Source organism: Leiobunum rupestre, chromosome 4 (assembly GCF_980474605.1).
Source record: "Leiobunum rupestre chromosome 4, qqLeiRupe1.1.hap1, whole genome shotgun sequence".
Lineage (NCBI taxonomy): Eukaryota > Metazoa > Arthropoda > Arachnida > Opiliones > Sclerosomatidae > Leiobunum > Leiobunum rupestre.
The window spans coordinates 34414346-34436159 of record NC_143387.1 but is presented as its reverse complement, the minus strand read 5'-3'; the positions used below and the strand labels follow the sequence as shown (position 1 = coordinate 34436159).

The 21814-nt window shown below is 35.4% G+C and overlaps 1 protein-coding gene across 1 annotated transcript in view; it reads left to right on the top strand.

Annotated features, from left to right (window-relative positions):
• The window catches only part of LOC149947521 (Krueppel-like factor 7), a 166861-nt gene that overhangs the window by 75545 nt on the left and 69502 nt on the right, over positions 1–21814 (top strand). The window lies entirely within an intron of this gene.

Here is a 21814-nt window from a genome sequence, read left to right as displayed (position 1 = left end):
TTAAATTCAAGAGCATCTCTCCTCGCTTTTAATAACCGTAAATCGGTATATGCTTTTGAGCGATCTATGTTGGAAATAATACTTAACTGATTAAAAATCAGTTTATTAATTGCTTAGACCAATTTATTTATTCAGAAGTGGGTGGAACAAGTATCCTATTAATTATCAATTTCTGGGTCATAATTTGATTCCATTATACCCCTTTTCAAAGATTACAATATTGCCTTTATTAGTACTGAAGTAACTACGGTATTCTACATTATGAAGATCAAGTACGTTTAAAATAAACTTAAAAAAGTAGGTCGCAATACATTTTAGCAATGTTTTGATTTCAAAAGTGTATTTGGTCTTGGCCGCCTTGTTTCTTTCTTCATAATATTCGAAAGTTGAGGAACAGGTTTTTTGTCTTTTCAATTTTTCATGCCCCTTTTTCTTTTTCTTCAAATAATCCTTGATTTACATCACGAGTGTTCTATTAACTCGGATGTTTGGTAATGGATGAGGGCTTAATTATAGGTAATTGGACGACTCGTGCATCAAATCAAAATTAATTGGGTGTTTTTCCCTCCACGTGAGAAGTGACAGATTGTAAGTCACACTGTCCAAGTTATTTCTGCTCTCGGGCAATATTGTAAAAAACAATTAGTAGCGACTCGATTTATTAGAAAAGAATTTACATTAACATTTTTATAATTTTTTTATAAATATTTTCGACTTGAAAGAAATAATTATTTTAATTTATAATATTTATTATTTAAAATGTATTGTTCCTATTATTGCCGTTACATTTTATTGTACTAAATTAATTCTTGATTATTATGTACATAAAATAATATCAATAAATATAAAATTAACTAAAAACTCGCGTAAATATATGAATAGGGCCTATAATAAGTTTAGGATGCGTATTTACCTAAGTTTAATTACGGCCAATTTTATAGGATTCTATTGTTGCATGATATGAATGTTAGTTAGCCTGACATAAATCTATTAACATTTATTTAAATACACAAACTTTATTATAACCAAAAGGCATTTTAAATTTAGATAGAGCAACGACATAGTAACAAGTTCTTAAATTACTGTATTTTCTTGTAAATTGAATTAATTCGAGATGATTCCATTGGTACCTGATGCAAGATTTGTTGACATTCATTATTTATCTCTGTAATATTCCTAAGATTCTTTTATCGAATGGCATAATTTCATTCAAACCAATTTTATCAGTATTTACGAAATATCGCCGACGCCAGCAAAAATCTCTATTTACAATTTTTCCCTCAGTTTATTTTCATAACGTGTCGTGTATGGAATATTTGTTTTAAGAATTTTCTTCGGAGTAAACAAAATTCAACGAGTGAAAGGTACCCCGGCGCTCGTATCCTTCACCGCCGTGTGACTCACGCCACGTTTTTAATTGAAACGACATTCTCGATAATATTTTAATCGTTTTTCATACAGCAAACATTTTACGACTGTATTTCAGCAGCAGCGCGCGCTCGATTCGCCAATATACAAATGAGTCATCGATAAAAGCGCGTCTATTCGAGTGTCGATTGAGCAAGGCGGCTCTGGGCGATGGAAAAAGGAACAGGTTGATGAAATGACGAGACCGGCTTCGAGAAATCGCGGAACTGGTTTTTCTCGCGGCTTTTGCGTTGGAAATGAATCAGTCGGAAAATATCAAAAATATTTTTAGGCCATATTTTGGACGGGGTAATGGAAAATATGTCAAAAAAGCCGGAAAGATTATATCGAATTTTCGGTGGAGCTATTTACGGGCATGACTGATTCGGTATTTTTTGGCTCGCTTTATTTGGCGCATTTCGATAACACGTGACTTTTATTTTACACATATAGTTTATTAACTATATGTGAAAACCCGCTTTTTGTTTTATTGAATTATACCGTTTTTAACGTGTGGGGAGACCGCGTAAACGGTGCCAAATTTATCGACATTTTGTTTTCAACGTGTCATTTTTTTCCTAAGTAGCCTTAATTACGTCAAGATGAGTCTTTAACGACGAAATAGACTCCGGCCTGACACTGAGTCATTTTTCTCACTAAAAGTCACCTTTTCCAAAATTAGTTACTATTTATCACTTTTTTCGAATTTGTAAGGCGTATAGCTAGTTCCTATTTTGGTTGTGTAACTAGTCAAAAAAAAACAATAAAATATAATTGTTTTTACCATTTTTGGTAGATTTTCAGTCACTTGTTTTTTAATTTTTAGTCACTAAAATCACTAACTTCTACTGTGTTGAGTATCAGGCCTCTACACTCAATAAAATCCTAACTCGTAGTGATACTACATACAATTTCATTCTTAGAGTCCGAATCTAAGCGTTTTATTACGCGAGATTAATCTCCGCAATAGCTAGATTCCAACCAAATGTATTTTATACAATCCAGAATTTTTATTCTTACGTGCGTTATATCAAATTATATTTTAATTGGTTTAGGAAATGGTATTCTATAAAATAATTATTCGAGATAGAAACATTCCCTTTAATTTAATCTTTGCATTTATCACAACAATAGAAAAATAAGTCATTTCTTGCTATACGAAGGGGGATTAAATTTTATTATCCCCCCCCCGTGAGCTCTGGAAAAATCCCAGAATATGATTGGCCCAAATCCGTTATAAATTATTGATCTAACGCTTTAAATATACCTCATAAATATTTTAATAAATTATTGATAATTATTACAAAAGCCGCTTTAAAAAATGTTCACTTATGATCAAATAACTCGTTTTCATAAACTTTAAAGTTATCAGTACCATAGTTAAATCATAATTAAACCGAAAAGAGAGGTACAGATAGACACAGAGAAAGAAGAATCCATATAATTTTAGTCACGCTTCCGTTTTGTTTAAATTTATCTTTTGCGAAAAATATCCGCTTTTCTCGAATTTCTCAACGTTTGGAAGAATTTCAAATTAAGTCGAGCGGAAGGAAGTTTATTACTTCTTACCCTCCCCCCCCCCCCCCCCAAAAAAAAGAAAAAAAAAAATAAATCAAGAGAGAATTTTCAACAAGAAGTCCCCTTTCGTGTAACTGTGACCGAACTTAGTATTCTTTACCACACTATAAATTCCTATTATCTATATTTCGTGGAGAAATAATAAAATAATAATCGAAATTCGGTTACACACTAATTTGAGTGGCACTCCGGGAATTTCCTTTCTTTTATTATAGTTGGAGAGTATTCCGCTAAAATCGACGCGGCGCTGTATAGTTGAGTTAGGCTAGACACATTTTAATAGCAATAATATTCCGGAGCAATTCTTTGATTTCTTTGAAAAGGGTTTTGACTCCCTCGCTCACTCAGCGCAAATCCAATATTCTTTCGTCCCTTCCTTCTTCTTCATTTCTTAGTTTGAACCCCCTCGATTCTATCAGATCCTCAGCGCACCCCCGCCCCCCCCCCCGTCTTGCCTCTAAGGATCCTGCAGATTTCAAGATGGAAGAAGTTGTTGGGAGGGATGGAGAAATAACTGGGGTTACTCGAGGAAATGTCGGAGTCGGGGACTCTGAGTTTGAAGTTCTTCTAATAAAAAAAAATTTAAACTGCGAAAGTCCTTTGGCAGCTTGTCACCCTGCTATATCACGGAATAAGAGCGAGAAGGGAGGGGAGAAAATGGTTAAAGTTGGTCTAAAATCCACAATCCGTCTACGGTCCGTCTGCGAAGTTCGCGGACGAGGAATGTCGACGGTCGCGAGGGGAATTTCTTATTTGACTTCTCTCTTCTTTGAAGGTTCACTGATTTATTTTAACAATGGGAAGCGGATAACTTTATATAGAACATAAAAAATAAGAGTACGATTTGGACGAAGGGACAGTATTGTAGCGAAAACTAAATAATAGTTTGACACAATGTGTTTTTTGTCAGCCATTTCTTGAATTTTATCAATTTATTAAATTTATTTTTAACGACTGGAACGTTGATGTTTTATATATATGCTATTTATCTATAGATGCGTGTTGAAAGAAAATATCGATCGCGCGTTCAGTTTCCGTGCCATATGTAGGAGTAATACTTCTACGGAGATTTGCTATAAATATTCTAAAACGTCATAATGTTTTGACAACATCGCGAAGTTAGATTGTTGAACTGTCAGCGAAGCGCTGCAGTCCATCACTAAAATTCTCTATTCTGTAGTACCCGATTTCTACTAAAATATAGTGCTATTAAAAATAGCGTTACGTTGTACGATTAAAGTGTAAAATAAGCGTATTACCATAAGTGGATAATATTATTACATAAGTGTGACACTTCCTATTCTTCACATGACAGACGGCATTACGGGTTTTGCGCCCGCTTGACAGCGCCTCGTTAGGGGGGTATTTTCTTCTTGTGATGACGTTACTTCGTTACTAGCTCTCCGTAAAATATTCCCCAAAGTGACAAACGTATGGAACAATTTATATTTTTGGTTTGTAGTCCCATGTGTCGAGGATAGATTAAAAGTCAAAAAATATACATGTTTTATTTAAAATCAATTAAAACGTGTAAATTTAAGTGTCTTTTTTTACTTTTAAACTGTATGGAACAATATTATACGTATAATTGGAACTTGATATTACGGGTGATCCTAATTTGCTCACTTTCTCACTTTTCTCACTTGGCTCACTCCTATAGAAATAAACAAGTGCGTCGAAAGGGGCAAACGAATTTCAGTGAGCAAAATTCAATTTTTCTCACTAGTAAAATAATAAACAAGTGCGTCGAGAGGGGAAATGGAATTTCACCACTGAACAAAATCGAATTTTTCTCACTAGATAATAAATTTGAAATCTCATTTCAATGGAAAATTGGATTTTACTCACTGGGCTATGAGGGAAAGCTACCTCGCGTAGGAAGTGAGCAAAATTATTATCTAGTGAGAAAAATTGAATTTTGCTCACTGAAATTCTTTTGCCCCTCTCGACGCACTTGTTTATTTCTATAAGAGTGAGCAAAGTGAACAAATTAGGATCACCTGATATGACTCGTGTTACGAAAAAGCGACGAATGACGAAACCGGCAGATTAGTCAGACTGACATGATCGTGTTTTGTCAGTCTTAAGGTTGCGTGGCCGTTGCTCTCAACCTAGTTTCGTTTCAAAACAACCGTCGCACAGTTACACACACCTGTCCGCTAAACGCGTAGAAGCTATCTAGTACAGGCGATATATCCTCGTTACCGTTAAAGGCCGGCTACATAGTTATTCGGTTTACTCTGTCTTTCACTGGAAGCTGGCTCGCTGCGAGACACATGTGCTATGCAAGCAGCCGACTACCAGTGAGAAACGGAGTAAACCGAATAAATATGTAGTTGGCCTTTAAGGTCAAATCGTTGCACCCAATTTCGCCATTCATTCGATATTCGCTTTATCCAAATAGGCGAAAATATAAAGTCCAGGGGGCTGAAAAAATGATAGTCACGTGACTTTGTAGAGTACTGCAGAGCCATCTATCTATCTTAAGAAATACGAATTATTTTTCATTTTCTTTTGCTAATGTCGGTTTGAATTTTGATCGATTCATCTAAATAATTTAATTATTATTATTATTTAAAACATCTTTCGGAAGTTAATTAGCTGCCTGCAGTATCTGGAAGGAATACATTTTTTCTTTATCTTCGCGGGGCCTACTATGAACACGATTTACCGATTCGAAGTTGGCTGTGATATGGTAGTCACGTGATTTTGTTTCCCATTTTAACAAGTTGGTTAAGACCAACAGGGCCCCCAGAGGTCCTATAATTCCTACAAAATTCTATATTTTCAAAAATGTCCTAAAACATCCTATATTTTTAGCAAAATCCCCCCGAAGTCCTATAAAATCCTATAATTTTGATATTTTGCCCATTTCAAATCCAGCCACTCTGTTAAATTGCTAGATTTAGCTATAGGATAAATTCCTATACCAAATCATTCTAGTCTATACTTTTGTTATTATTAACATGGTTAGCTACTAGTATATTTTTGTGATAAAATGGTTAAATAGTTTTTTTTTAAGTGAAAATCAAAGATTTATTTATCTAAATATAGATTTTGTTTTTAAATGCACAAAGTTAGTAAATGTAATAACATATATAGTCCTATAAAATCCTATAATTTTGTAAAAAATAGTCCTATAAAGTCCTATATTTTTAGAAAAATAATCCTATTTTTCCCATAAAAAAATTAAGGTTTGAGTGGGGGCCCTGGACCAAATGTAATTTATAGTTTCGCCTATTGGACCATTTAATTAATACCCATCTATCGATCGCCAATTTGAAGTTTAATTCTTTTTGACATAGTATTATCTATTATAAGCGTCGGGGGGGGGGGTAATTATTTTTAGTCTTGTACTTTATTTATCCGTCAAATTCCGCAGTATAAAAAGGTCGGAATGTGAACAACAGCAGCCGTAGAGGGCGCTAGTATCGTCGATAAACAGGCTTATGGCCCTTCTCAGCGAATAGTCGTTTGACTTGGTAAATACATTCCCGAGTCTCGCTTTTTTCCCCCGCGCTGCCGGCCGAGAATGCTACCTCTCTCTCCTGGTTATTGGTTGTCATGACAACTGCATCCAGGGAAACACGGAATTTCCGTCAAAAGATTTTATCATCTCTCTCCCCGTAGCATCCGGAGAGCATCCCATCCTCTGTCCCTGTCCCTGTCCCTCTCTCTCTTCGTGGCTTGATATTTTTATGGCACGCGTGCTCGTCTACTGGCGTGGCTCGCGCCAACCCAGAAGTTCTCGAATACATTGAGATTGAAGGCTTTATAAGTCAGCCCGAACAACCCGATTCCCTCCGCGATATTCAACTTTATGGGGGTTGTGCTTTTTTTTGGCAATATTCTCTTATCGATTGGTGTTTTCTTTTTCGATGGGGTTAGAAAGTTGCTTTTATAACTTCGTCTAAATGTAGTGGCTTGCGAGAACAGACGAGAACGTTTTTATATTCGTTAATTTATGTCCGCTAAGGTTGATGCTGATAAATTCAAGGCAAATCGAGTTTAAATTTAAAATTTCATAATTATTACTTTTCAAAAATGAAATGCGTATTTATCGTAGTCAATTTTACGTTCCAATTCAATAATATACATTTTTTTTGGGCAAAGTAAGCTTCATTTATAAAGCGTTTTAATATAACCCACAGGGTTGCCACACGTCTGGGAAAGTAAGGCAATTTAAAAATGAGCCTAAAAAGTCTGGGAATTTTAAGAATTTGTAAAAATTCAAGGAATTAAATTTTATCTTGACACTTTTTGAAGATAATTTTATTCTAGATCTTTGACACATTCTATGATTATCATATATTTATTTATTTTACTGAAATATAAGTCCATTTAAATGTATTAAATTCTGATAAAAGTTAAATATTTGTCCCTAAAAAGTCTGGGAAATTCTCTTAAAATGAGGTAGAACAAATAGAGATCCAAACAAATCTGGTATTCGCGGGACACGTTTTATTTGAGTAGGAGAATGTCTTAAGTTTCAACTTTATCCAATCATATTGGCGCCATCTGTTTCTATAAGCAGACACTTTTGCAAAATATATTAAGGTTTAGTTTTCCAATAACACGATAGATGGTGCCAAGTGCCAACACGATTTGATTAAGTTCATTTACTAGGCCTAACTCTCCAACTCAACAAATACTGTCCAGCGAAACGGTAGGTCCTGGAAGTCGGATTTGGATTTCCATTTATTCTACCTCATTGGGGAAAACAGGGAATTTGAACCTAAAATTTTGTGGCAACCCTGCCCTAATTCTTTGTAGAAATGTAAACATCTACCCATAGAATGATGGCTATAAATTGTAGTTAAGGCCTTATGGTTTAAGATATTTATTATTGTTATCTATTAAGATAAAAAACATTCGAAAATACGTTAAGCATTGTGTTAAATGCGATCGAAAACGAACAATTATTGACCTCAAATTTGGAAAACTAAATACCCAAAGCTGGGTTTTAAATGCGTAAGTACGGTTTTTTGACTAAGAGCAAAGTGTAGTATTTCTAAAACAAAGCGGTCGTCGTGCCTTTCTCCCTTGATTTCGACAGGTTTGGCAAAAAATCGTATTTTTTCGGAAAAAATCAAAAAATCCGATTTATACGATAATTATCCGATTTTTTCAAACATAACAAATCCACGCCTTTTTAACCGCATTTATGTACGAAATTGTCTGATGTGAGTCGTCAAATTTCTTCGTGGAACTAAAAAGTTACTTTTGTTTCTCCCTATAAATTAAAATGACACTTTGAACTCTTATCCCTCACTCTGAAATGAGACTAATTACGCAGCAAACAACTTAAAATTTGATAATATTCAATTTGGATAGTTGTAAATATAAATTCTGCTGTACCGCTTACAACCTGTAAGTATTGCTTTGAAATTAAACTCGTACTCCAAAATTCATCTCAACATGTGTCGGCAACTTAATTTAATTTTAAGTTTTTAATTTGATTATTATCATGATTTTTTCGTCGGATAATTATCAACCAACCCTAGATTTCGACCTGGGTTTTTAACCCATAATGCATTTTCATAAACATACTGAAATGCAATTGGACGGAATTATATTATATTATTGGTAATTTATTTGTAATATAAATATCACTGAATTATATGGGTCAAGCAAGCGTATTTTTACGCTTGCTTCACTCGTAGATTTAATGGTATGAAATTGTTTTAGAATAGGTTAATTTTTGAGTGTAAAGAGTGCCACGATCCAACAATAGACTTGATAATTGAATTTGAGAGATTCGGCCGGATAAGACGGTGCTGGGATATTTCGACACGGAAGAATTCTCGAGGCGCGCGCGGCTTCTCTAATTAATTTAATCCCGGATAAATATCCACTCATTCTTCGTGATGGCGAACGTCACCCAAAGTCGGCTAGCCTCAAAATCAGATGACACTGGAGATGGCCGCGCCATTATGATGAAATTCCATCTTAAACAATGAAAGCCGAAGACACCCGATCAATCTTCTAAGATTTTTCCAAATTAAAAGCAATCGCCTCCCACCTATCGTCGACGAGCGGATATACATCAGATCGAGAGAATCTTCCATTTAATAATTGCTCTCTAACATCCCATAAATTTTGATTATATAAAGGGCCCTATTGAAATTCGAGTTCCTATAGGATCGTACCCGGGGGAGGGGGGCCAAATTTGCCCTCTAACGCGAATGGCAAGCGCTCCTTTTTTCGTTCGAGAGGGGTTTTAAACACTCGAGAGTCAAAAGCACTCGAGGGGGAGATTCGGATGCCAATGGAGATTTTAATCAACCGACGCGGATTCTACGGCCAAAATCGACGGCCATTTTTTCACAGGGACTTATATAGATTAATATTGATAGAGCCGAAGGGGGCTATGGGTTACGGTGTCGCCTATTGTTGGCGAACACTTTATATTGCTTTTGAAAATAAGCTGCGCGGTGAGTCATTCGCTGACTTGATCCAAGCTTGTCAAGTTGGATTAAATTTCCCATTCGTTACGAATTTATCCGGATAGCTTTCATTATATCTAGTTTATCTATTAATTCCAAACTTTTATAGCGAGATTTTATCTAAACGCGTCTTTCTAAATTACAGGGTTCCTACACGACTTGGAAAAGTCGGAATTTGAAAATGGAACCAAAATTACAGGGTTCATACAAACATGGAAATCAATGAAAACCTGGAAATAACAGTGAAATTTATTTAAAGCAAAAAAGTCCGGGAAATATCAGGGAAAATGAAAATTTTCCTGAAAAATCAGGGAAAATAATAATGAGAACTCCAAATTATGTGCAATTTGTTTTAGTATTACTGAAATTATTACTTAGTATTGAATTCATACGTTCAATCTTGACTATATTATATTAAAAAGTGTAACGGTAATGCTTTTAACATTTTAGAGACCCCTATTGTTTTAAAAAGTACACCTGGAAAATATTCAAAACTACTCTGGAAAACCTGGACATATCAGGGAAAATGGTTTTTGAAATATTGTATGAACCCTGAAAAAGTCAGGGAATTTGAAAATGGCCCCAAAACGCCTGGGAATTTAAAAATTACCCCAAAAAAAAGGGCAAATAAATTTTTGAACGATGTATTAATCATACACATTTAATGTTTTGCAATATTAAATCCAAATTATTTCCTTTCTCTACAAAAATGGTCAGGCAAAATTTTACAAATTGGTCAGCTAAAACCTGGAAATTTTTTACAAACCATGTATTAATAACAGAATTTGGGGAAGTAATGTATAAATTTAACGTCCTTTTTAATAAACTTTTTTTGAATTTGAATTTGATTTGATTTGATATTTCCCGTCTTAAATTATTAATTAATATAGCGTATTGCTTAATTTTATTTCCGATAACGAATGAAAACAATGTCATAACGCCGCTCGGTTAATGTCGAAATATTTCTTAAAAGAATAAGCCGTCAATTTCGTCATCGTCACTTTTCAGAATTAGTGACGGGAGCCGTTTCGCTACTTTGAAAAATGGTTTATTCAAATGGCGCGGATCGTGAACGGACTAATTTTCAATTTCGAGACGGGGTCAGACGTAGCCCCTTCGAGGAGAAAAATTATTTGAAAGCGCCGCGACTGAAAATTGAAAAAAGATCGATAACGCGTTCAATCCATTCCCTCTTTTATGAGAAACGCGTAGAGCCGCCAGCCAAAAACTATAAACCACAATTTGCTACAAAATCTGCGGCGGCGGCGAGTGAAAAACCGGGTATTAGCCGAAAAATACGCCAACTGATAGAGTCCCTCGGTTCGACGCCGTTCGAACATGGCCTACAGCGCTCGTCTCACCGGCTGAATGCCAGTCAAGTGCAGAAGCTGCTTTCCCCCACTTTCACTTCCACTTCCAAAGCTCCTGCTAGCTTTTTATCCTCGTGGTTTTTTTCTCGCGATGGCTGACCTACAGTCCTACTTGGCCCGCTCGGATCCCCACCGTCGCAGCCAGCCAGAGAGAGAGTGAAGCAGGGAAGAAACGAATCGCGTCCCTCCACCCGGAAAGCCACGTTGCATCACGATATAAAAATTCTACTGGTTTTCCAGGAGAGCAGGTTGCGATGGGAGGCCTCTCTTTCATCCGAGCCAATGTATAGATAGCCCGCCACGGAGTACTAGCAATTTTTCTACTAGATTCCATCTCCGCGCCCCCCCCCCCTCCCGCGGGCATCTCTTTTTATTCCGGATTGACTTCCCTCCGTGTCCCCCCGCACTCCCGGGTAGCACTGAGCCTCGACTTTCTTAATATTTTGCTCTTCGCGAATAAATGAATGAGAGCTCTCCGAGTGCGAATGACCGGAGTTCGCCTTCTCTCGTAATTACGAAAGCCTCTAAATTGCTCAATAGCTGTTTACAATGAACTTTCCCTGAATGAATGTGACGAGAGTTCCTCGTGACTTCGAGAGGTTATATCGTCTCGCGTTACGTTCTATGCCCAGAGTTTCGTCGACCGTAAGACGTCATTGTCAAATCGAGTCAAATCTCCTGGAAGGCAGGTTGCGAGATGCGATCTCACCGTATTTCCAAAGTTCGTAGGGCTAAAAACGCTCCAATATCGGCGTCTTCTGAGAGTTTCTAGATACGCTTATCTACGTTGCGTACTTTCCGAAAGAGAAATTGCCAAATTGATCGCACTCCCCACCCCGATTTTCGATATTTGACGATAATTTCCTCATTTTTAAATTAATGAATTTATGGTATATACATTTGCATAGTGTTCAATCATGCGGATAATACAATATTAGTATATTATCAATTTAAGTTTCGGCTTATTCACGACGTTATTACAATTATCCTACTATACGTATTATTTTTAATTAATAGTTTCATCGTTTTAAACGCCCTCTAGTAAATATAATTTACCCAATCAGAAAGGTTTATCCAATGAAAATAAAATTCTTCAAATAATGGAATGAACACGTAGTTTTTCAAAATACTTCAAAACTCGTTAAATAGATTCCAGGGTTGGAAGGTTTTTGATTTTTTTAATAAAAATTAAATCAATCGATTTTTTTTATTCAAATCGGAATTTATTTTATTTTATGGAATTTATTGATTTTTATACAATTTTATACGGCTCTTGCATTGTATTATTAAGAGGATATTTTATTTTTATCAGTTGACTAATCTTCAATTATATGAAATCTTAATTAAATTTAATTACTATTTAATATTTTAGTTTGCATTTCAATTTTTTTAAGAACCTTTTTTTAGCCAATTTTGGTTCCCCCATTGAAATAGATTGTGTGATTTAAATCAAAGATTTGTTTTAAAAAAATCACTTGATTTAAATATTGATTTTAAATCAATTTGATTTAAATCAGCCAACCTTGATAAATCCCGATATACCATCGTAATTTAAACCTAGGAGATCTATAAAGCTTAATTTTACTAATTCGAAATAAAGGTAACGGTTCACAAATGTTTTTTGCCCCCAGATTTGTCACCACCCTCCTACGCATTGTAACCCGGCCACCTGAATTAACGGCTTTAAAAGTCGCTTGAAGACTTGGGCCTAAGGTGGTGCCTTGGGTATTAGCCTAGTTGATTATTACTTATGAAAATGATTACAATCCCATTTTCGATAAAAAGATAAAACCTACATACTATTTGGAAATCGCCTTTACTAGAGAATCAAGAATATAATCACGCGCTTAAGAATATTACCGGGATTAATATATAAGTTAAATCTCAAACCCGCTTCGATGCGAATTTGCATAATCACTCATTTTATTTGGCTCGTTTCTACGTTTCGTGCGAAGTTCGAATGTATAGGAAATGAAAAGATTTTCAGACGTATTTAGGTAATCCAAACACGTATATCGAGTCTTTCCGAAAATGAGCGAAAGCTATTTGCGAAATTGCGATGATTTCGCCCCCCACCCTCCCCCGTTAAGTTTTTTCGCTTCAAAAAATGAAAAAGAAGAGTTCACGACAATGGTGGCCTTTCTGCGAGGAAAACTATTTTCTGCCTGTTTTCTGCTGTTTTTACGAAATTCTCGCATCGTCCACCATTTTTCGTGCATCTTTTTTTTTTGAGTTTCTTAGCTACGAGCTAAAGTGACATCAATTTTTGCGCTTCTTTTTTCTCTCGTACATTTTACTAGTCATGCATTTTTTTTTGGTTCTCGGTAGGTGGGGGTTTACCATACCGTGGAAAATATGTTATGTAGGATGTATAATTTATTCCGGGGTGAAGGTATGAATAATGACGAAGCCGCGTTTTTGGAGACGTTCTTGAATTCAACATAATGCAAATGAGCCTTCGCTCTCTATATCACGTCTCAAGTCTAGAAGTAGGCGTGTAATTCCCAGACGTTCTTAATTAACTTCTGTAATAAGAGGGTGACCATACTTCCTATATTTTTAACGCATTCCTATAAATTCCTTTATTTTCATCTATTTTCCTATAATTTCACGGTCATTTGAAAATGAAATAACTTTTTTGTACATCTAGTGAAAACACTGCCACTTTCGAACAAAATCTGGAAATTTTCGGGCTTAATAAATCCGCTAACTTCCAATAACGCCCGAAAGCAGTATACCAAATATTATCACTATTCTAGGTGATTCTAGTCAAAGTATACTGATATGCAATAATTGCATTATTATTTTTCCTATTTAGTGTCCTCCATTTTTCTATTTAGTGTCCTATATTTTCCTATAATTCGCCTATTTAGTGTCATATCTTCCTATGATTCGCCTATTTAGTGTCCTATATTTTCTTTTTTATTTCCTATAATTCGCTTATTTAGTGTCCTATATTTTCTTTTTTATTTCCTATAATTCGCCTATTTAGTGTCCTATATTTTCTTTTTTATTTCCTATAATTTTTCGCCTATTTTATTTCCCTATACTTTCCTATAATTCGCCTATAAAATTTCCTATATTTTCCTATGATTCGCATCTCATATTTTGACAAAGAAAAATTCAAAGTTTTATTTAATTAACTCAAACGGTTTTCAAAAAATGGCCAAAATCACATGACTTTTGAAAGTTTAATCTCTAACAAATTTTATTATAGATTAAACTTTCAAAAGTGTATGTAGACCAGTTTCGCGTCAAATACATTTTTGTTTTTCAGTATTCTAAAATTGTTTTATACTTTACGTTGTGTGATTGACGTCTGGCACCGATACGCGGGGTTTTTTTCCCCCACGTAATAGTAATATCGGCATTTTGCCAAAACCTAGAACCGTGAATAACTCGCGATTTCTTGTGAACTTTGTAAGTCACTGAATGAGTGTACACTTCGAGACTTATTTACTAAGAGAGGTTTAGCAGAACCCCGTAGGCGTTTCTACTTTTTCCCTTTTTTCCGACTTCCTCTTTCATTTTTTTAATATTATTCTACTGTTATTATTATTTGAAACGTCAGTGTTTAAGGGAAGTAGCCAGTTGGCGTCCCTCGTCGAAGAAATAAATGTCTTGCAAATCTCCGAAATGAAGGTTTAACAAAGGCCACGTTAAACCTCCCACTTGAGAGCTTTCCCGAATTGCATTACCGAATTAAAATTGATTTACCACGGTGGTAAAGAAACATTGTACATACTGGCACTATTTTATTTCTAAAACTGCATCATTAGAATTGTAATTTTGAAACGTGGGTAGGAGTAATGTTTCAATAAAAACATTTGGTTTAGTGTTTCAATTTCCGTGTTTTATCCAAGGCTGCCACAGTAAATGGAAAACCTGGAAAAGTCAAGGAATTTAAATATACGTCTAATTTCAGGAAAAAGTCGGAAAATTTAAAAAAACTAGTAAAAACGTCAGCGAATTTTATTTTCATTACAAATGGATCATACCGTTTGCTAAAATATATGTCACAAATTGAATTTTTTTTTCTAAAATAGAGGTTAAAAATTGCTAAATGTTTGCTTAAAATTTGTCTGGAGAAATCTCTGGAAATTTATAATAATATAAATAATAATCGTCAGGGGAAAAATCTGTGACAATACTGGTATCAAGGTCGGGGAAGATTTAGCCGGAAAAAATCAAAATCGGTTTTATTGTTTGCCTTATTTTAAATATACGCGGGAACAATGAATTCTAACTGCACGACAAAAACAAGTGATACTTTAGCTACATGATTATATTTACGTAAGACGTCCGCGTTCTTGTTCATGCTTCAAATGGGGAAAACGTAATAAGCCAATACCAGGGCTCCCAGAGTACCTATAATTCCTATAAATTCGTATTTTTTTTAAATTGTTGCAATTTTCAAAAATTGTACCTATAAATCCCTATAATTTTAAAAATTGTCGTTAGATAGCTACTGAAAAGGTTGTTGGAATTATACTAAACACCTTAGCTTATAGGAAATCTTAAAAATGTCTCATAATTATAATAATAATCACTTATAATAAGGTATAGTATAAAAATTGTCCTATTTTAATTTTGAAACACGTTTTAAGTAAATATTGAAGCAATATTAAAGGGAATATAACATGCAAAGCAATCTTTACGGAAGACACCTTCAATTTTTCAAATTAGCCTGTACAGTGGCGCCAAACATTTCTAAAGCCAAAGCCTAAAGGCAAGAGCGGCCATAGCTCCAAACGTTGGTGGTCCGCACCAAATACCTGAAGTTATATTCCCTTTAAATGTGATAGAAAAAAATTAAAGTTTTAAAGTATTTGACTTTTTTACAAGGATTTTTATGGGGAAAATGTTCCTATATTAACCTATTTTTTCAAGAGACTTGTACCAATAAATTCTTATTTTCTGCGTTAAGTTACTATAATTCCCCGCGATATTTATTCCGCGAACTTCGTTTGGTAGACCGAGCTCTGGAGGTTACCAGAGTAAATATATAATGGATAGCGAGACGTGCGTGGTTTGTTATTACTATTTAGGCGCACTCGTCCGCCATTTCCTTCGTCCTTCAGTCTAGGCGAGAAAACCTAACATGGACGCCAAGCAACATTTGACACGAAAGAGTGTATATCCAGGGCAATAGGTAATCGTCGTCAGCTTTCTGGAAGTGTAACAAAATAAAGTACACGCTTTATTGTTAACCCTTATTCGATGAAGGAAATACCTTATTCGTTATGAATTTTCCCCGAATCTATACCCTCAGGCCAACGCTATTGTACTTTCAAAGATTGCTTAACTTACGTAATAATTAATTCAAAATAATTTACTTTATTATTACCGCATCGAGACATCTTAATTTCTAAAAATTCAAATATAAATAAATAACCAGTTGAAATTCTGGATAATTTTGACGGCAACGCTAAAAATACTTTCTGATGAAAATTTAACATAGTCTCAGTACCTTGTGTTGTCATCCTAAATAAATATACCTCAATATTTAACAGGCTTTAACATACATCGGTTCGTCGTCGGCGTACGTTGCAATAAACGCTAAAAGAGTACACACTTTCCATAACAAAAAATATTCGTAATTAATAGTCAATTTATGCCGTTTCGTTTTCTAGGAATATGGAGAAGTAAATTATTTTGAAAGAAAAAAATGCGCCCTTTTTCGAGAGAATCATTAATACGTAAAGAATGTTTTAATGAGATGTCTTAATTAACACGTACCTACCCTACCCTATACTCTAAGCTATCTCAGAGCGATCTACAACGCATCTTTTTTTTTTAAAGAACGCCGTTATTACTACTTTTTTTTCGCGAAATAATAAATGTGTTTTTGGAACGTTCGTCGTCAATTCTGCCGTTCAGTTTTTTTTTTTACTTACTGACTTAAAACTTATATTTTGATGTTTTCCGGCACGCTGGCTGGCTGGCTGAGAAGTAGATAAACCTGATACGAAATTTCCCCAATATTATTTATTGAAATTCTCTTATTTAACGTCGCGGCAATTTCTAAGAAACTCGCGTAATATTTTTTAGAAATGTTGATAATTGAAAGCTGATTCGGGAAATGTAGCTTCGCTCCACCCAAAAAGAAATATATATAATTCACCAAAGTCATATCCGAGTCTAGCGAACCAAACAATACCGCGACGAATTTTCAAACATAGACACCGATAGCGTTTCAATATATCCTTCCAAGAGACATTAAGAAACCATCGGATAAAGGCCTTTGTATAACAAAAGAGAATCAGTGCCAGCTTTCGGTAAGGCCTCGAAGAATGATAAACATCGGAAAGGTTTTAATGTTTCTCAGTGTATTCCCGTAAGCGTTATACGCGTTGTCCCATTTCTAAAAACGTCGGAAGAGAGGTCACGACCCTTCAAATCGTGCCTAAATAAAAAGAGAACAAAATGGGAAAAATGTTTTCAGTATCTTTTTCGACCCCTGCGAAGCTCACGTTTTGGCTGACAAAAAAGCTTCCCTAAAAGAGCCTAGACAAATATTTTCTTCGGGTCGTTTTTAATCCTCTATCGCTCAGTATATTTCTCCCACAATAAACGAGTTTGGACTGCGAAATTTTCTTTTTAAATGCGGGGGGGGGGGGGGGCAGAAGCGGATAAGACGGCCCCAAAAACGTTGGTACTTGTAGCGAGAGCGTAAGAACTCCCAGAACCCTGTATACGCGAGTGTACACTCGTATCCGAAGAAACCTACTAGGCTCGGTTGGGCATTATTGACTTTGGGTTTTGGCGGCGGCTCAGGCGTGGAACGTACATAGGACGAGATGGAATGCGGTTGCTATAACAACGCTTTTCACTTTCGCTCTATTGAAACTCTCCCGAGAGTCTCTCGCTCTCAGTGGCGTATTTCTCCGCAGCTGCTGCTCTCGCCTTCATTCCGAACACTCTACTATTGTAAACTTTATTAATATCCGCGGTCGCAATTATTAATAACTCCGCGAGACTCGTATAGACGGCGGACTCTACGCAAATATTTGATTGCGAATAATATATGTATAAATATATTGTATACACGCGCGTAATATATTATGTTAAATACTACATTTAATTAATCGGAAAACAATTGAAAATAATTATATTGTTGAAAAACCTAAATAATTAAAAAAAACTAAAATCAAATCGAGAAACGGGATTAAATAATCCGTAAATCTTAGATGATTTCAAATTGCTTCGAAAAATCAAGAAATTCAGCGCAATGTCGGATTTCGAAATTCCTTTTTAAAAGACTCGCGTACTTAACCTTTAAACGTTTTGTACGAGTATGTTAATGGGAATGTCGTTGTTTTTCAACTTCTACATGATGGAATCCGCGAATATTTTCCACGTGTCCGAACGAGGGATTCGAACCCGGAAATCCCGTCAACCTTCAGCCCAAGGCGCGATGCCTTCCTGATTAATAAATAATACTGGCAAGTCTCTTATAGACGAGACTTCGTTTGATCTGTTTGACTAGCCAATGTTTTTATCTTGGTATTTATTTGGGAGGTTGGAAATATTTCAGGTTGCTTATAATTTCGTTGGTATTTCTTAAAGACGGTAATATCAAAGAATATTTATCCAGTCGTAATTATATTGTATTGAACGCTTGAAAACATTCGGGCTCTTTTCTCCCAGGGGATACCGCCAGAAGTGTCGCGATAATTGCCGTGTTTGGCTGATTGCGATCTCCAGACTAGATATATTTTTAATATAGAAAATCGCGTGTGAGATCAGTTTTTCCCTACTCAACGGCGGGGTTTAGCATACGGCCGAAACTCGTTCGCTTCGTTTTGAATTTAAGTTTAATTTGGCCCACTTTATAAAATTCCCTTTTAGCTTCTTCCCTTATTACGAAGGGAAGAAACTGATTTTCCCAACCGGTTTCGTTCGGTTATACTTGGTATAAGATAGATTTCCTAAAGATAAGATTTATATAAAGTGTTTTCGTTTAAGCCTATTTATTAATATACCGATTTGAACTTTGAGAATTTAATATTTTGCGGTTACCGTATCTGATTACTAACGTTTCGCAATATTTTTGTTTCTTTCTAGGTAAGAAACGATATATTTTTCTCTCTGGGTATTTACGCTGTCAAAGTGTGTTTGTCGAGGTCGTCCATCAACGTGGTACCATTTCGTAAGCTATATAACCTGACCCTTCCTTTATTTCTCGGAGAGGGAGGATATTTTGTACGAAATGACCTGGAAATGCTTTCGTGTCTTTCAACTCGATGGTCTATTTCGATCTGAAAGAGAACTCTTTTTGGGCATAAACTCGCTCGTAGAATTACGACACTACCTTTTTGCTTTAATTCGAGAGTTTTTAAGTACTAGTTTTGATTCATTTATTCGCGAAACTTCTTGTAAAACTAATATTACCGCGCCACTTATATAAATCATTTAAAAGTAAATATTTCCTTATAGAATAGAAGTGTTAGAATCTCTAACTTGGTATTGACAATAGATAGTGCGTAATAATATGCTACCGTTATTTAAGTTCAATTTGAATTAGCTAAATTTATTTTTAAATGTTGGGGTTTAAATTTACATACTTAAATTGAAACGAACGATTACCAAATTACTCAACTAATATATAAAAAATAAGATGAATTATTTTCAGTATTTCAATTTAAAAACTCAGTGTAAAAAAGTTTTTTTTTTTCCCGAAAACTATGTAAATATATAGGATATGTTTTAAATATACCTATTGGGTCGCCGCAGTACAGTACTTTTAAATGTAAATATGGGAAAAGTCAGTTAATTTGAAAATTGATCTTAAAGTCAGGGGAAAATGGGGCAATTTGAAAATTGATCTAAAAGTCAGGGGAAAATGGGGCAATTTGAAAATTGATCTAAAAGTTAGGAAATTTGAAAATTGATCTTAAAGTCAGGGGAAAATGGGGCAATTTGAAAATTGATCTAAAAGTTAGGGAAAAATTAGGCAATTTGAAAATTGGTCTAAAAGCAAATGGTAAATATTTAGTAAGATGTAGGTAAACATTGCCAAAAACGTCAGGCGAAAACATATTGAAATAGTCAGGGAATCTGAAAAACTGTCACTATTAAATTTCCCGAGTTGGTTTACGCTTAAACTACCCCATCTTTTCACCAGATATTTATAATAAGACCCCGCATTCTGTAAACATTTTCCGTTAACAGATATATATTCAAGTTTAGAAATGGAATTATCAGTTCGAGTGTAGTTTTTCGATTGTGAACTATTTCTGAAATCCTCGCGTCAAGGCGTGATCACTTCGAAGGCCCGCTATTTATTATAGGAGGGAACTAAAAATAAACAGATCGGGTCCCTAAGATAAAAGCTAAGTATAGATTTATCTTATCCTTTTTGATACGCTAAGCCGTCTACGAAATATTTCTCAAGTACCCGTATTACCATTTCGGTATTCTCTCGTACGCGGCTCGTAATATCTGTGGCGCGAGGGGCGGTCGAGTCTCCGTCATAGTCGTATTGATTTTGCGTCATTTTGCAAAGTGCCCCTTCATTATTGATCATTTAAAACCTTAAGCGACGCTCGTTTCGGGAGCGCGCTTTGGCGCATTTTGTAACTATTACCAGCGGAGGTTAATTCGCGTCTCGCGTGTCTTTCGACATTTAACGCCTTGTCTGGACTAAATTCGTTATAATAACTAAACGGCCTGATGTTTTAATATCAAAGGGAAAGATTTAATCTTTATCGGCGGAGGGGGTACATTCTCTCGAAAGAGCGAGGGATAATTTTAGCGGTAGCCCCGAGAGTTTCTCGTTATAGCGGCCACCAGAAAGAGCTTTCGTACTCCCTCAATGTTGTTCTAAAGTTTGATATTTAACCAAGTTTTCTGTTTAGATAAGCGCGACCTGGCACCAGAAACACAACAGAATTTCTTTGTTTTATTTTTCGTTTCTTTTTTGTTTTCTGAGAAAGTAATTTTTGACGTTGAACAAATGTTTCCAGCACACAAGGCGCTGTCTCAAATGTTTGACGCGAGACAGAGCCTATTTTCGGAACCATTAATTTGAAAATCACGTATACTGTTCTCGAGGAAATATCCATTTCCCCTTTAACGTATCGTTTTCTAGTATGGCGTTATTGCGTGGTCACTTTCTTTGTTTTTTGACCGACTTTTAAATTTGCGGTTTTTTGGAATTGGCCCAATACACTTTACCCAACATTAGGAAAACTACTTAATTACTGCACTTTACCGAACATTAGTGCATTATACACTTTACTGAGCATTAAAGGACAAGGGGTTTCGTGAGTGGGAAACAATCAAAGGGATGTACGTCTTATTCAGGGACCATTGAACTCGGTTCCAACTGCGCTTGCGTCGAAATAACACTCCGAAAGAAGATAAATCACCACGCAATCATCGTAAAGACTCAATACTTCTTTCCATAAATTCCCCCCCAATTGTCTTGCCCCCCTGCCGAACATTGCTGCCAGAACTTTGATAATAGCTTTGGTAGTATAAAGGCAAAACGGTTAATGTCCATTTGTGGTAGCACACACACTATATTTGACTTTGATGGGGATTTTATGGAAACATCTATTCAAATGTTTCAATAACGAGGAACTTTTAATCTTCCTGCAACGTTTCCAGATATACTATAATTATCTTTCACTTCGATCATGTCGATCCAATTTTACTACCATTTACGATAATTTGACCCGCGCGTACAATAATGTACGATAAGTTTCAAATTTAGCGGGAAAACGGTTTCATTTATACCAATGGATACTATTTTTAATCAAATTTAGCGCTAATTTCGATCGTACGATTATTTTTTTTCTGAAATCGATGATTTTCTGGACTTGGCGTATCCTTTCAAGAACTTATTAATATATTCTTTATATATAATATCAGAAGTAAATGAACCGAAGTTATCAGACTGCTATACTCCCCATGTTGGAGGCGTTATCCTTATGAAGTTACATATTGACCTCGAATTTGAAATTTTGCGCGCTCCTAGATCGAAAAAAAAAAACGTTTTGGTTTTTA